Source organism: Montipora foliosa, chromosome 10 (assembly GCF_036669935.1).
Source record: "Montipora foliosa isolate CH-2021 chromosome 10, ASM3666993v2, whole genome shotgun sequence".
Taxonomy (NCBI): Eukaryota; Metazoa; Cnidaria; class Anthozoa; order Scleractinia; family Acroporidae; genus Montipora; species Montipora foliosa.
In genome coordinates this window covers 635,685-653,514 of record NC_090878.1, presented here as the reverse complement: position 1 = coordinate 653,514, position 17,830 = coordinate 635,685, and the positions used below count along the sequence as shown (strand labels likewise).

General features: G+C 38.8%; 1 long non-coding RNA gene across 2 annotated transcripts; it reads right to left on the bottom strand.

Moving 5' to 3' along the window:
* Positions 1-607: 607 nt before the first annotated feature.
* Positions 608-9,219, bottom strand: LOC137973610 (uncharacterized). Of its 2 annotated transcripts, none has more exons than XR_011117285.1 (3): positions 9,033-9,219; positions 3,527-3,630; positions 608-2,382 (listed from the first exon to the last, which is right to left on the bottom strand). It is a non-coding gene; the product is annotated as an uncharacterized lncRNA (long non-coding RNA). The 2 variants fall into 2 exon arrangements; XR_011117286.1 differs by having other exon boundaries at positions 9,055-9,219.
* Between the last annotated feature and the right edge of the window lie 8,611 nt (positions 9,220-17,830).

Here is a 17,830-nt window from a genome sequence, read left to right as displayed (position 1 = left end):
AAACTCTTGGGGCGAGTAAACCGATGTTTGTCCCGCTCAGTTTTGGCCTCAAGTGGTAGGATCAGAATGTAGAGACGTTTCTAGATCCTACTCGTAGCTTTGCCGCCTCTCGAAAAAATAGAGTACTTAAAAGGCTATGGCTACGGCAACAAAAACATCGTCTCAAAATACAACTCTACTCCACGGGCGATGGAGCGCACATTGAAGTTTAAAGCCGGATATGAGCATGTGCATTTCAACAGCTACCGTTGCTAAACGTATTGTTGAAAGGGTTTCAACACTATTCAACATTTCTATGAACGAAGGGCATGTTGAACCGATGTTGTATGAAACTTAAAATCAGTTTCAATTTGAGCTTACCGTCTTCGGCATGTTCTATAATTCCAACCATATCAATTAAACAACCTTTTCAAACGCCCGCAACATTTGCGTAAGAAAGCTCATGATCATGATCATGGTCATGATCATGATCGAAGAAATGTTCGATCTTTTAAATTGGCGCTTAGTGAAACACGTGGGCGAGAGTGTCTGCTGCCTCGCCCGAAAGGGTCTTTAAACAGATGTACTACGCACAGTAAATGACTCCTTTGGTTGAATAAAGTTGCCTGTCGACTTTATTCCAAAAAATACATCATAGCAAAAGGCACACAAACGAGCTCAATAAAGTTACAAAAGACTGAACCGACGTTATTTAAAATTGAATAAATTCTATACTAAAAACACTTTAAAATTTGTAATCTTATCAAAAGTTCACAAACTAGGTAATCAAACATCCTAAGCCATATTTAAAATATCGTTATTTCTGGGAAAAAATCGAAAGAGGCCTAATTTAGGGCGCGTTCGATTGACCGTATTCCGGAATAGAAATACATGGAATAGAAGTTAGAAATCCTTCGTTTTTGCGGAGATTCATATTAATATTATGAAACATCTGCTAAAATGCTATTTTAAACATAGCTTTATTGTCCTTGTTTCTGCAAAACTCCACACATAGTTTTTTAAATTATCACTCCAAGTATTCTTATTCTGGAATAGAGTCAATCGAACGCACCCTTAAATACTATTCTACAAATACACACCTTAATGATACAAGTATACTTGAATTGAACATGTTGATCATGTAGTTTTTAGCTATGTGTGTAGTGTTTTTCTTAATTGAAAGGTATTCTAGCGCTGTTACTGAAATCAAAAAAGAAAATTTAGGATAACCGTGCATTTTTCAAAGATAATTAATCAACATTTGTAAAAAGCTTAAAAATACAAAGCAATTTATGGTGTTCTTTTCCAAATTGACGCTTAATTACCTCCCAAAAATGCATGTTTACCCCCCAATTTTCGTTTTGGTTACCAAGAGCACTTGCTAAGTTCTGCTTTCTCCGCATAATTTTAAACCGCGCAAAAAAACATCCCTGCATTACTAAGCACCACCCATAGGAAACCCGCAGAACATATGCGCAATAACAATAGATTAAGTAGGAACCGTCCTCCAATCAACCGAATGGAATGGTTCGTTATGGCTTTAAAAGAGTGCCTCAGTTCCTAGCATATTGTACTATTGTAACTTTTTTCTCCGAGCTAATGTTTGTCAAAAATAAAATCAGGCAGAACTAAAAACCTTGGAAAGATAATTTCCGCACAAATTGACACAAGCGCCAAGAAATGTGATGAAGAAAACCGTATGGCATCACCAATTGTAAATTACGTTATTGCTTATCTTGTGTCTTTAGTGATTAGTTGCAAGCCATCTATTCTACTTTTTAAGTAGTTAAAATAACACTCTTTTCACAGATATTAACATTGTCTTTGGCACAGTGACTACTTTCGTGGAATCAATAACGCAAAAAATTCTCTCTTTGAGAGAATCATTTTGTTGCATTAAGTTGTGGACGAATCAGTCTTTACCCTGAAAACTCTATTTTCAACAACAATTTATCGTCTTTCACATACCGAGGACCAAAGAAATTCTCGATTGGAGCGAACCTTTCAAAGCCATAGCCCGTCCGGCAAATGACCTCGCGAGGCTGTTGGAAGGCTGTCAGGTTTGGCGTCGCTTGTATGATCCGACTAATGCCGCTCTGATCTCCGGAACAACTTTGATCTAGGACGCTAATGGTGACTGTACCACAAAAGGGCCAAACTAGGGAATTGTCGAAATCTCCTTTTATCATATGAATGAAAAGTGCCACGTGGGTGCCTCTTCCAGTGCCCACCCCTTGGGGGTAAATTCGTATGCCCACGATCCTTTCTTGCGAATAACTGTACACTGCATCAGTAAAGATTGGTGTTTCGTTTTTGCGATGTTGAGCAACATCGGTTATTTTGAAAATAAAATACGTGTCACTTGAAGGTCCCCTTTTCAATGAAGCTGTCTTTGGAATAGACCTATAAATAAGTTTTCCAGGATAAGTAAAAAGCACGCAAAAAAAAAAAAAAAAATTCTGTAGAGACGGATTTCTCGATGATGACTGGGACCGGGGGTGGGGGGAGGGGGAGTGCAGGTTTTGCTCCTAAAAGTTGTCTAGGGGTGATACTTCTCGCGAGCTCACGCACAAACATGGTCCACTTGTTTAACAGGTGGATAATGCTATCCACTGGATAAATCTATCCATTGGATAGCGCAATTGGTTTTGCTTTGTCTTATCTAATGAACAGTGATTTATCAGGTGGATTGCGCTATCCATGGTTTGATAAACTGGGGCCTGGTGTTTAAGGACGGTCTTTCCCTTCAGATTGGAGGAGCACTGACAAGGTGGGTTTAGAGAGAGAGAGCGCCATCTTAAGCGCAGCAAACTCGATACGATACGATATGCTAACTTTATTTAGAGAGGGAGACGCAGTTACCCTTTATACTTTTCCAACTTGCGGCCCTCTACCTATACCACAGAGGGCAGACTACAACACCAGGAAATCCATGCCCTACTCTTTGCTACGAATGTGTGGGTTCTTTTACGCCCCAGAGGGATATGAACATTGGCGGATTGTGAGATGGTGCCTGCAGTTTACCGTACTTACCCGAGAAGATTAGAAAGTCTAATCCGTTGCAGATGTCATTACAAAGGCTGCACTTTCTCCTCCGAGTTATTTAAAGTCTCTGGGTGTTGGTCCGACCGGAGTTTTGATCCCTCCAGCTCCCGCACAGTAGCCCGATACCCAGTCGATTGGCGGTTAAAGTCGGTTTTAGAATGGCAAAGATTCGAACCTTTAAAGATGCCTCTTTTAACAATAAAGCGCACTTAAATGAAAGGGGAAGCGGCCGGTGCATAGCGTGCAGAACTTGTTTTTCCCCCAATTGCGGTCGGCGTGGAAGTTGGATTCACTCTCCCATTAATCTGTCGAATAGCACAAATGGGGTCTCCTACCATTATACAATAAACCACGGCAGGGTGAGATTGTGTGTATCCTGTAACAGATCACGACAAATGAGAAGGTCTGCACAACTTTTCAAACTAATTAGAAACCATTTTACTTTTCACTAAATGTACCACGCAGAACATTGCAGAAAGCAGTGGTGATAATTCGGACTTGCCTCGTTAGCTTTGGCTTCCAATGTCCCATCTCCCCCGCAGTGCATGTATGCTCAGTGGCTCTTTCAATATCCCCAAAGGAAGAGATTAAATTGACTGCCATAACCTGTTGATAATGCAGAGTTTTGCTTTAATTGATTCGTCATCTAGCATTTATATCTTTGAATGAGGAGCGCTTAAGTCCGTTTCAAACGTCGAACTTTTAATACATGTGCCGAATCTAATGCAAATGAGAAAAATCTATTGTTTTCGCTCATTTGCATTAGATTCGGCACATGTCAGGAGCACCCAACGCCAATTTTCGGAAAATATCTGTTCGAAAGACGATTTGAGATCTAGAATTTTCGGAACATTTGTTGTAAAATTCCTTGCTTGCCTGCCTGTCCTAGGATTTTCGAACATCTAAAGCATTGTATAATTGCCCATTTTTAACGTGCCCATAACCCCCAAAAAATTTTTGCCGCTAAAATGAATCTTTGCACCTGTTCAAGACGCATTGCGGTATTTTTTTCTTTTTTCTAACAAATCCTGCCATTTTACAGGCCTTGAAAGTGGCGAAAATCCAAGATCTTTTGTTCACGACAGAGTCAGAAGGTGAGCGGGCCTATTCCTGTTTTTACGTCACAATCTACTTTGCATGCATTTTTACAAAGAGTTAATGCAATGTAAATCAGTTTGTGGCGTAAAAACAGGAATAGACCCACGTACTCCCCTTCTAACTCGGTCACGAACAAAAGATCCTTAGATTTTCGCAACTTTCGAAGTCTATAAAATGGCAGAATTTGTTAGAAAAAGGAAAAAATGGCCGCAATACGTTTTTTCAAAGATTCCTTTTAGCGATAAAATATTTTGGGGTTATGGGGACTCTAACGGATTTTTACCCTAAAAAGGTCACCTAGAATTTTCGGGAGCCTACTTTCTGGCTGAAATTTTCGAAAAGGTAAGTTTTGATCCCTATCATTTTCAGATCACTAGAATTTGAGCTAGGGAATCCGAACAGATGAAAAATTTTTAGGGGATAAAAATATGCCTATATCTACCGTTTAAATACTCAATACGTTTAACAATGCTATGTTTAAGTGGTTTTCAACTATACTCTCGTTGGATGCCCCTGACATGTAAGGTTCGACGTTTGAAACGGGCCTTAGATTGCAATTTCTGCTTCTAGTGAATGGTTTAAGGACGATGCCTACTGATTCAAAGGTGCTTTTGCGTGGTTTATGAATATGCGGGAAAAGCAGATCTTAACCAAGTGTTATTCCGAAACCGGAAGAAAGAGAAGTCGTTCAATTAACGTTAATGAATGTGGAAGAATAATTTCAAGTTTATCTGTAGCTATAGCTCTACACGAAATATTTAAGGGCAAAATACTTCATAACAAAGTTCACTGAAAATAACTCTTATCACTGATAAAGTTCCAACTTCGTAGCAGAATACTTCAGTAAGGGATGTTAGAAATTTAAGTACATAACTGCTCTTTTCCGGGTGACGGTACAAAAAGTAGAGAGGACTTGCGGTATGGAATTTGGCCATGGCATACTTGCGGAATCAAATTATTATACCGAATATAATTGTTACCAAATTTTCAAAAGAAATAAACTTAATTGATCTGCAAATTGTAAGCCTAAGCCCTTATTCGAGAAATGGTTGGCTGTCATTTCGGTTATATTTGGAAACCTTAAGTGTTTAGATTTGAATTGAAGCATTATTTAGGGGTTTTGCAAGTAATTTCATGGCGTAATGATGGCTTATAATCTATACGCCATTTTCCGATGTCTTCTGTTTAAATTTCAATTGGGTCGTGCATTTCAGTGTTAACATTTTTGTCGAAGGAATCTAACCGGCCTCACGATAACAATTAAGCAGAATTTCTGAATGACTCGCCAACCTATTATCTTTCACGTTCTTCTAGTCTCCGGAGAGTAACCTTTAAAGAACTTAAACAGACAACATATAAATAGCAGCAGGTAAAGGCAGAGTAATGAAATTGGCTTGACACGAAGTACTGGCCATTGCCTGAGTCGCAAAGTTCGTCATGTAGGCGTCATGAAAGCTAGAAATCCGAAAAACTGGGGGTGCTTTGCCATTATGCCAAAGATCCCGGAAATTTCGGTCGGAAATCAAATGGAAAGGTCCGTTTCGGTTTCTTCCGACCGGAATATTCGGGATCACCTCATGCAGGAGGTGGTCCACTTACTTCGGTTGGAATATTCCGACCGAAATTCGCCGTTCCATTTTTGACAAACCGGTTCTTTGCCCTGATTAGGGAATTCGGAAAAGGAATAAAAAGTGGCAAGAGCCATTCTTATAGGCCACTTCGGAAAATACCGAAATACTCTTTGTTTGTCCCCCCAAATTTTGCATAAGCATTGTTTCCAGTTTCTCTTGGGACTTACAATGGTCCCAAGAGAAAACAAAAACAATGCTTATGCAAAATTTGGGGGACAAACAAAGGGTATTGTGGTATTTTCCGAAATAACCTATTGGTTGGCCCGGTTTAATCGGCAAATGTCGTTCCATTTTCCTTCGGTATTCCCACTTATCCCTGACCGGTCGGTTTGGCAAAATGGAAAGCACCCTGGGGCTATTTCTCGCCAGTAAACACGCCAAATTTCAGCGCAATCGATGGAAAAGACGCTGCCCTACGAATCCTACAAGAATGGTTCCTGAACTAATCATTTTCGGCGCATAGCAGGAAAAAGAGTAACCTAATAGTATTGCACAACTGTCTGGATCCACTGCGGAAAGCAAAATGCTGATAACCTTGAGAGGCTGAATGAATCCGGCCATTTTGCATTTCGTTAAAAAGATCATATCCGAGTTCCTATATAGCTATGAAAAATTGTTAGAAAATATAAACCAGCCGATCTGGCTATTGATTGATTCCTCTCTAGGGTCATTTTATGGCGCAATTTTTGGTGTTAAAATTCAAACATGCATGCAAACTCAAATATTCAATAGCGATATTGTTTGTTTACAAAATTGATGCCTCACATTTCTTTTGATATTCAAATTTCCAACCACGGTACAAAAGAAGTTATTGTTTCAACAGGCAATTAGGTTCTGATTAGCATATTAATAGGTCTCCTAAATTAAAAAATGCTGTCTTCTTTTGAAAAATTTCAAGGTTTGGATTATCGTATAGAATGTTTGAATTGTTGAATTGAAGGCTTGAATAGCTAAATTGAGTGTTTAAATTGCCGAATGCAGGTTTGAATTCTGACTCTAAAAACGTGCCATGCTCTCGTTCCGTTCCAGTAAATGTCATTGAATATAATCGATTAATTCTCCACAAAAGGACGATAGCTGGATGCAACTAAAGCAATTAATTACTCTTTAGATTGGCCTTGAGAGCAATCGAAATAGCAAGAGTTTTCTAAGAATCCACTGAGTGACAGAACCTGGTAGAAAAGCTGTTAGATGTGATTTTGAATTAATCACAAATTCAAATATAAAACGTTTAGAGGGAAAACAAGAAACTCTTCGTAGAGTTACGGGTGCCCAGCTTGCTTCGCTCGCCCAGGTCTTTTCCAAGAAGATATATGACACTAATCAAAAGTGTCGCTACTTCAAGCCGACACTGTTTGAAGTCCTTTGAGGCTATAGAAAGCTTTCGGAGTCTCTAGGAGCTCATGTTTTTGTTTCAAATTACTTTCTTCCGATACAAATAGTGCACGCGTGATTCACTTGGATTGTGAAGGCCTCTATAATTTTGGAAGTGCGTCCGATCCGACATGAGTTTTAATTCAGCCAATTACGTCATGCTATTTATGGTGTTTTGTACTGTTAAGAGTCTGACATAAGTGCTTGAAGGCTAGGCTGATGTCCTAGTGCATCAGTGTGGACGTATTTCCACTGAATAGAGCAACTTGCCTCTTAAGAGAAGAACAATTATATCAGATTCCCAGTAAGATAGCAGTATCACTCATGCAACTATTCCTTTTGAGTCTTGGGCCCTCCATACACCGTAGTCCGTGTTTGAATCCGAACGTCATCAGTGGCATTCAGATCATTGAGAGGGGCAGTACGTAATTAGTCTAGTTAAAGTGCATATGTTAGGATTTTTTCCCCCTTTTCTTAAAGTTTAATGTTCGTGAAAAACAACTTGAAAGTTACAAAGTGTTGAAACTCCTAATTATAGCTTTCCAGTTTGTCCAGGTTGTCACGCGGCTAATTCAATAATCACATGATATATATGGCCTTGTGAAGTCACAAGGTTATGTGAAAAGGGAAAGCTGGCACCTTAAATAAGATAGGAAAGGAACGTATACAGAAGGGATATTGGTTCATCAAATTCCTTCCGGTCCATTCGTAAGAGGGTTCGATTTGTTGAACGACATCGACAAACACGCAGTCTTTTACATGATAGGTGCTTCACCCGCTCCAATCGAACCGAGAAAAAAATAACATATCTTTGGCAATGAGTGCCAAAACTCTCTTCCATGTACATGTTATTAGCCTCGACGACGCTATTACGCATGAGCAGCTTCTGGTGGGGACTGAGAATGAATGGATATTCCAGCGCATGTTGGTGGTGTTGTTTCGCAATCTAATAGCTTCGATCTCGTGGCCAAATAAATTAAGCATTTTTTTCCGAAAATTTTGTATTTTTCATTGAAATCAGGGCTTTTACATGTTGTCATTGATATATTTGGTTTATTGGAAGGATATCGGTGATTGAAACAACCGAAGTAAAAATTTCTGATTTTAAAATTGTAAATAGTTTGAGGTGAAATCCTAAAATGTGTCGTAGAATCGACTTTTTCTCTTTTCGTCCCTCAAAAGCACCCAAAAAAATCTAGAACCCATGATTTCTCCACACGAAGTCTTCTTCGACAAATTCTGACAGCGAGTCACCGTTAGCCTTGCTTTTGGCCGCTTCAGTGGGGCCGGAAACTTTAAAGATTACACCAAGAGTCTGAGTTTTCTTTGATAATATTTAGTATCCACTCAGACGTGTTCTATTGAAAATCCCTGAATCTCGCTGCTTTTCTATTCGCCAGATAGAATATACAAACGCGCGCTCCTTGCACTTTTCAGAAATGGAAACAATTAGTGAATTAGCATATACGAAAACCACTGATCTATCTTTAAGTCTATTTCTATTCGAAACGTTTACGTGAAACATCGTAAATGAGAATTTACGTAACCATTCTGTACATAAGACAGATGTACAAATTATCGTCGGGTTTGTTCTTGTGGCGTGGCCATGTTACGCGATATTGGTAGCAGTCAATATGAACGCAAACAGTGCCACGCACACGCGTGATTGTGCGAGGCTCGCCAAGAACCTCATTATTGTTACGTACATCGGCTCGCACATACAGTACAATTCTATACACAATGTCTTTTCATCAAACTACCGAAAAGGATATTCAAATCGTAAAAATATTGGCATGAAAAAAAATGAATATATTTAGTCGTTGAAACCTCAGTACCGTATTACCTACAAACGTGGAATATTATGATGCGGTTTAATATGTACAACATGTCTACGCGAATGCTAACCTTTATAATCTTGGACACTAACCAATACGATGATCTTGCACCAGCAAGGCCTTTGTTAAACAGATATTTCGTGAGTGTCTGCTTGCTGACTCACGGCGATCTTGACTGCAAAAATTGCGAGTTCTGATAAAACGGTAGCACAGTGCACGGAAGAGTGTTCCTTGTGGCCAAGTTTCGCTTCCAATTCGCTGTTCTGATAATGAAAAGCCACAAAACAAAGATCATTGGTGTCATTGGTTCATGCAACGTCAAGATATGCATATATACCACATGTACTCCTTTATGGATTTCACTTTTCGCCACCACCAAACGTATTCTGCTGCTCTGTGCCAAAACATGTCGAAAATGTGCAAAGGGCAGTTGACAGAGAATGCATATTTAAGCCAATGGTTCTTGGGACCCTGACTCCAATAGCTTCCCACACAGCAATCATGTTAAGCAGTTGAAAGATTACTGCTTTTTTCCTTGGCTGTCCTTTAACCTCTAAGAGAGATTAACATCTAATTTCTCCCACGAACAGCACAGCTGACTGTTTTTCTACCTTTAAACACAGCCGCTTTGGAATGTACAATGTCGTAGCAGAGACGCTCCGCTAACGAAGTCCGCGTGGGAGGAAAGTGTGAAAGTGACGCTTAATTTAATTTGTTTTAAAAATTTATATGTGAAAAGTTGTTGTTGTTTTTTTTTTTTCCGTTTGATCTGCATCTACTGAGCGTTTCACGGCTGCTGCTCCATTTATATTACCCACTGAGGCATAGCAAAAAATTTTTGACTAGCCTAAAAACGATGGTCAATTTTGATATTCAAATTAGTACGAAACAAAAGAAGTAAATGTTCTTGCAGCCAGTCTGGATGGCTCATTCATAACAACGGATAACTCATCGGTGAAGATCTCTTGGTGTTAACACATACATTCATTGGGTAACCTACAATCTTGGACAAAATATAATGAACATTATCACCAAGATTGTAGCTCAGCAGTGTTGTGAATAATGCGGCCGGTGACGGCTAACATGAAGACCCGTAAAACTATCAGTTAAGAGCCCACTTTCACCCGAGACGCAACGCGATCGTTTGTTATTGTTTTGAATCTCGAACAACGTAACTATTTTTGTCGCACCAGTTCGTGCTGTTGAAAACAAGGAGCATCGCCATTAGCCTGATCGTCGTGTGGTTTACCGGCTGATTTTAAAGTGCCCCTGTGATAAAAAAAAAAAAAAACACTTCCTTTTTTCCTTCAGATTTTGAAAGTGTGTTTGCTTAACACCTGACTGGCAAAATTTCGAGCTTTGATTTTTATCCAAAGGCCGTTTACTTTGAGTGTAAGTTTTGGATTTCACGGTCCGCCATTACTCATGTTCAAAACTGACCTATTGGACCTCAGACGGTTGGATCCAGGGAAAAGTGACGACAGAGGCTTACTAGCTTAAAATTTCAGCGTGTGAACGCAGCTTATTATATATGCAACGCGTGAGTTTAAAAGTCTGAAAGCCCAAAACCCCCTGTGCTGCATATTAATTCTGCGGCGTACACACGTATTGCATTCTTAAACTAGTGAGCCTTTGACGTCATTTTCTCCTCGATCCAGCTCTCTCAAGAACATAATGTTAGTAATGGCGGATCATTCAATAGGAAAATTACAGTTAAAATAAAGAGGTGTCTTTTTGAAATCAAGGCTTAAAACGTGGGTCACTTGGTGTTTTGTTAACATAGTTTTGAGATCCAAAGAATTATGAATTGATTTTTTGGTCACAGGGGCACTTTAACAAGCGAAACGGGCTAAAATTCCCTATTATCTTTGTGGAGTCGACTAATTTAGACACTGGAGAATCGGCAAAGCGGATTTTCTGAAGCTAACGAGCTACAATCAGTGGCAAAAGTCTTGAGACACTCACCATTTGAAGTAGGTTTTCTTACTGAGTTTGAAAAATTGTCCCCTTCCCCCCAGAACAATGTTGCCAATAGTGAAGCAACGCTTACTTTATTTTAACTTACTTTTACTTTGTCAGTTTCGATTTGTTAGGATACCTGGGACGCAAAAGTAAATGCTTTTGCAAAGATGCTTCTGCTCAAAAGAATGGCCGGCCATTTCTGACTAAAGGAAAGCACCCTTAGTTTGTTTTTCGAAATTAAGAAAAATTTCCGACTGAAATTGGAGTTTTTGTGGGGAATATAGGCAACTCCTACAGACTCTGGAGACTCGCTGAGCTCCACATTCTAAAACCACATTTTAATGTTTACTTCGAAACAAAACATAGCTACAGTTTCATGATGGTCTTCACGCACTCACGCAACGTCCTCGTTCGCTTGTTTTCGCAAAATTGCTCTCAATGTTGTTGTGTTTTATCGTAAAATTGGATTCGATTTCCTTGACGTCCGAATAGAACTGGCTACAACAGCAAGTTCTTGTGCGAGTCAGACTTTACTACAAACGCTTGGTGTATTATCGCAAGCCGTCGAGACTTGAATATAAAATAAAGGACTTAATTAGCTTGCATGAACGACCGTCAAGTTTACGGAAAGGATAGGTGACAGCTGCTCAATGGCACGAAGCCCTGGAACGTAAGTTAAAGTTCCCTAGCAACAAAACACAAAGCGAGTACGAGATACGCCGTAAATGATCATAAATTGACGATCACGAATTGACGGTAGGATGGATGGTCCCGGTCCTTTGATCCAAACCAATTTTACGATAACAGAAGCAACAACATTGAGTCCTTCCAACACAAACTCCTATTTTTAAAAACATACTCCGATTTTCATAAAGACAAACTCGGAAACAAACTCGGCCCCGGCCCGGGCCCCAGACCCGAACCCAGACCCCGCCATCATGCAAATCGCCCATTGTACGACACGAACTCCTATTATCAATTCACTAATCGTAAATATAAAAAATATGGGCTCCCTAGTTTGTTGTTTGTGAACAGTAACTATATTCCGAGTAAACAGCTCGTCTCTCCTACATAATTACCCATTTAAATAATAATAATAATAATAATAATAATAATAATAAATAATGATAATAATAATAATAATAATAATAATAATAATAATAATAATAATAATAATAATAATAATAATAATAATAATAATAATAATAATATGTCAAGGCCAACAGAGTGGACGTCAGATTTGTGAAATGAGTTGCCCCTGGTTAGACAACCGTAGAAAGAAGGAGAGGGAGAAGACGGAAAAGTATGCTCCACTGCGCTGGGAGTTAAGGAAGCAGTAATCCTGGCTATGTCGTGGAACAGTGCAACATAGTGATTGATGTGCAAGGCGGTTGGTCTAAAGATTTAGAGAAAACAAAAATTAAAGAAACTTGTGGGCGCTAGAGGAAAGGAGGTTCTGAGAAGGATGCAAAAGTTATTATCTCAAGTTCGCTTAACATAGCGCGGGCCTTCAAGGCCACCGTCAAATAATTGTACGAACTTTAGGAATTAGAGAGTATTAGGCAATTTTAAGGGTTTTTTTTTTATTTTTATTAATTTCTTTATTTTTTTTTTTTTAAATAGGATTTTAAGATTTAGGATTTAGGATTTAGGATTTTAAGGATTTAAGGAAATGTATTTTAAGGATTGTAAGGAAATGTATTTTATCATTTTAAAACGCTCATTTACATAGAGACTTACGTTCCGTAAGAGGACATAGGCTACGCTTTGCACCCTATGTACGTTTAATATTAGAGCATCCATACGTGTATACTGCAGATAGTAATGATCATGATCCTGAGGGAGTTACGGAAAACGATCAAGTCAAGGTGTTATGGGACTTTGAAAACATCGTTGAAGAAAATTGGACTAGATTGCACGTTATTACTACAAAAAGCCTCCTTGTTGGGAACGGCAAGAATCTTGAGAAGAACACTAGACACCTAAGACCATAGGTCGTGGCTTGATGCCTAGTTTACAAACCACGTTAACAACATATCGTGTGAATGAACGAGATAATAATAATAATAATAATAATAATAATAATAATAATAATAATAATAATAATAATAATAAAAGTGATGGAAACCGACGTTTCGGTGAATCTTGGGCCATTATCAAGGTTACATAAAGATAAAATGCGGTTCGTGAAAAGGCTAAGTTTAAGCGAATTTGCATAACAGAGTGCCATGCTAATTACTGATTAATACTTTAGCACGAAGAGAATCCGACTGTATATTTCAGTGCTGGTTTAAGGAGGCTCGAAAAGGTTTTCAGCTGAGCGCGTGCGTGTAAGCCGCACACGCAATTCTAAAAGCTGCACACGTCAGCTCATGATTCAAAATGAGTCACCACAAATAAACAAATACCGCTAATTTCGCTCACCTTTCTTCTAACTCCCATATATATGTAATATCATGAATAAACATCCCCTATTCACGAAAACTACGAAAATTGTACACACACGGTTTAATGGTTACTTAAATCCGTTTGTGCTTGCCTGTAGCTCCACTCGCGTGTGCACTCAAATGAGCAAGTGACGCATGCGTAAATGCCGATCGTGTAACGCCCTCATTTTTCCTGATTTTGCAACTTTACTCCTTTATATCTCTGCTTCCGGACGGAGATTTCTTTTTTCTTTACATTTTTTTTTTTTTTTGCATGTTAGCTTAGATTAATTTAAAACGTTTGCCTTTGAAATTTAAAAAACAAAATATTCTATTGGTGAAAGAAAAAAAAAATTGAGACATTTAAAAAAAACACTGGTTTTCCTGAAAAACTGACCTACAGATTTTGTTGAATTTTTGAATATTTTAGAGATTATTTCTAACATTTTCTGGTAACGTTTTTTTTTTCCTAAAAGACAACATATCTTGATTTTAAGGCTTAAAGAAATGCTTTATATCGTTGCCATGGTAACGTTATTTTGGAGGAAAATGTGATGTGAGAAATCTATGACGGGTACTTAATACCCTCGCCAAATTTCGTCTTGATATAATTACCCTAACTGTATCTAAGGGAAAAATATATTTATTTGTTTGAAAAAAAGGAGAAACTATTTCGAGCCTCCTTTAAAGGGCCCTAGTCAGCCACACCAATGTTTTTGTTGACATCCGGGAGTTTTGGTGCTGTATTACTCTTGGGACGTGACCAAACCAAAAACAATCGTGACAAAGTGCGAGATATTTTTATCGGCTCACCTATATTTATTTGATAACCAAAAAGTTGGCAAGGAAAACAAGGCAAGAAAGTTTAATTTAGTTTAATTCGTTGCTTGCACGGTACTTTGTAAATGACGATAAGCAGTATTTAGTCTCAGTAAATGTAAACTAAAGATAGTTTCATTTCTCGCTCACGCAAGTCGCAATACACACTAGTAGCATCAGATAAAATCTCTCATTCTACGTTCCTAGAATTTCTTTATTTTAAATTTTATCAAATCCACAAACGGGTGTTAAATTATCCAACAAAAATTTCTTCCTCATGTAAAGTAAACACAAGCTGACCTCTACAGTTTTTTTTACTTTCAGATCAATATGAAAATATGTCACACGCAAGCTTTCTTAGTTCCACAAAACTCAGTTTTAATATCGGTGAGAAAATGAAATGAACAACGAAAAGATAAAGGCTTTTACAAATTGTAATAGCGATCAGTATTCAAATGTTTGCCTGTGTTCAGTGCTGTCAGCTCTAGCGGAAGACAAGTATAACATTATTTGAACCAGAATCATCGATCCGACGGTGAATTCGCTGTTCGTGATTCCTTGCACTAAGTCCAAGAAATTCTTTCTCCACTTTCCAGAAATGTTAAACGCCCTCTGTTCTTTGATGAATCACAACTGAACAATTGCAGCCCTCCTCGCTGCTAATCCAAGAGAAGGTGTTGTTCAACAACGATCTCCGTTTCCACTCAATAACATGTTGCAAAGAGAAACCCATACATAAATAATGATAAAAAAAATAAAATTGTAATAAACATAGCATATTCTTCCATGGAAAACAGAATTAAATAGCTCATTAGATGTCCAATGTAAACAGATTACTTTGACAGTCACAGAATTCGCCATTTTCGATGTAACCGAAAATGGCGACTGAAGTGTTGTGTGCGCGCATTGTAAACCTTTGCTTCAACACATGGCGCGCGATTTAAAAGGTGCACCCCAAGGAAAGGGAGCATCCCATTTTTCTCTACCTCCATAGTAAAGCTCGTGGCGCTATGGGCGTGGTTCACGGTATCCAAAATTGTGTAGCTGCTGCCAGATCAAGTATCCTGACTAGAGTGTCGTCTACGTAGCGGCGGTAAAATTTTGGGAGTTTTCTTTGACTTTTTAGGGACCCTTAAATAGAGCACATGAATACATTAGCCGAAAGGAGGTAGAGAAAAATGGGATGCTCCCTTTCCTTGTGGTACAGCTTTTAAATCGTGTGCCATGTGTTGAAGCAAAGGTTTACGTTAAGCCGACAAACACAGGGCTACTCCTGCACTCTCATAGCCATGTGGACAGCCGCTACAAGCATGGCTTGCTCGTCACCATGCTTGATGCTGGAGCATTTCTCAGAGGAGTGTGAACGTCAGAGAGACGTTTTCCGTAAGCTGAGGTATCCGAATCACCTTATTTATTCCGTCATTAACAGGTTTATCACCTCGAGAGTCGCAGTGGACCGGCTTAAACAGCACACCGATGACGTCATCCGGATAGTTATGCCCTACAAAGGTCAGGATGCTGCAGTGTCTGTCAAACCAAAACTTAGAGATCTTAGCATCAAGGTGCAAAAGACCATTCAACCCGTGTTTACTTTCATCAAACCAGCAAAAACTGGACACCCAAATCGTAAAAATATTGGCTTAAAAAAAAATGGAATCTATTGAGTCCTTGAAAATCTCAGTACCGGTGTTATTTACAAATGTGGAATATATCTGAATATATACTTAACATGTCTAATGCTAGGCTTTTTTATCTCGGACACTCACCAATACGATGATCTTCCACAAGCAAGCCCTCTTATTCAACAAATATTTGTTGAGGGTGTGCTTGCTGATTCACAGCGATCTTTACGGCAAAAAATGCGAGATCTGAGAAAAAAATTCAATGTTGCACATAGTACTCGGCAACCTCGACGGCCCGTTTCCTGTTTGCGCGTGAAGACAGCGCCATCTTTTTATGTCTGTGTTCGTGGCCAAGTCTCGTTTTTAATTGGTTGTGATGATATTGAATAGCCACAAGACAATAGCTGATTATTAAGCAGGAGTTGCGGTTTTTTGATTCAACTGACTGAATTAAACGCATGACAGTGACAAAGTGAGTGGAAACCTCTATACAAAGAATGCTTTGGCAACGAGCTTACAAACAAAAAATATGCGCGGAGACGGAAAAAGAAGGTTATCATCTGTATAAGAAGTAAAACCAAGGCGTGTATTGAATTAAAAGATCCCCAAAGCGCTTTGCGTACAGTTTTTTTCAGGCTACAATAGCAGTCTGATGAAATTGTTCCAATAAAATAAGGCTTCACTGCTAACTTCCGGTCTCTTTGAAGTAACTGATCGCGTCGATCACGTCGATCACGTGACCTAGGCGGAAGGATAAACTATTTCGAAATTTCACACTTTCAGACGCTTTCCCGTCTCTATGAAACCAACAGATGTGTGAGTTAAGAAGGTGAGTGATAAATTACCAATTGCAGATCTAGATTCACGAAAAAGTTCAGATCGTCAGAGCCGTTGGCTGTTAAGGTAATTCCCTTGAAATTGTTCGACTATCAAACCTTTTTGGAAACCTTGCATGATTGACATTCATGATATGAACATTAAAAAAAAGCAATAAAAAATGGGGTCACCGTGCTTGCTTACGCGTCAGCAGGCTCTTGAAATGGGATATTTTTGCTGTTTTTGCGTTAAATATTCGAATCACCTTCATACAGAATTAAGTCTTTGTTACTTCAAAGACACAGCATTTTATTTTGAAAATAAAGCTTCTTTTATTTACATAGGCAGTAGTGCTTCATTTACGCCGTCTTTGATTCCCTGGTTGTGGGAATAGTGCACTTTTTGGGTCATTTCCGTGTTTAGCTTGAAGTCCTCGCCTTGTGTAAAATACACCCAGTACGGAACTGTTTTCCAAAAAAAATTCATGTTCTACTATCAAACTTTTTTTCTTCTTCACATATGTTCCTTATTAGACTGTTCTTAGCAAATATCTGAAAAAGAAATCGGGGGTCACCGTGCTCGTTTGAGAGAAAATCAGCATTTATTTTGCTATCGGGTTTAGGTTGAGCGAAACTCTTACGTTTTGTATGAACACGTGCTCATGTGCGCGTGCTCATGACACGAAAATCGTGCGCAGCAGGGATGCGCAATGCAATACTAAAGAATGGACATTCCCTGCCTTGGTACGATTAGGTAATAATATAAATTGTTTCCTGGAGCGAGGTAGACAGTTCTGGCCTCAACTGAAACTCATTGAGCTTTCTTCAATTCAATGCTTTCGAATTGGATAAATTCACGTCCGAAACGATTATTTCATATTTACAGTAGGCAGTTAGGCTGATAGACTGTAGCGAACAAGTCACTCTAACAAAATTTTACTCCATCGCAGTGCAGAAGAATATGCCAACAGTGGTTACATATAGACATGATTTTCTGGTGTCTAAGCTATTCTAGCGTCGCTTAAAAGAAATTAAATTCAAGAATGTTCTTCACGGCGCAAGTCAAAGGCTATAATTGGATTTGCTTCCAAAGCAGATGTCTGATGTCAAAAGCTTAATTTAGTGACATTTAAATATAACGCAAAGTTTACTGAAGACAAACGAAGTATACTAGACGTCTTTCAGGCTGAAATGGTGCTGAGCCAAGGAAATCCATCCACCAAA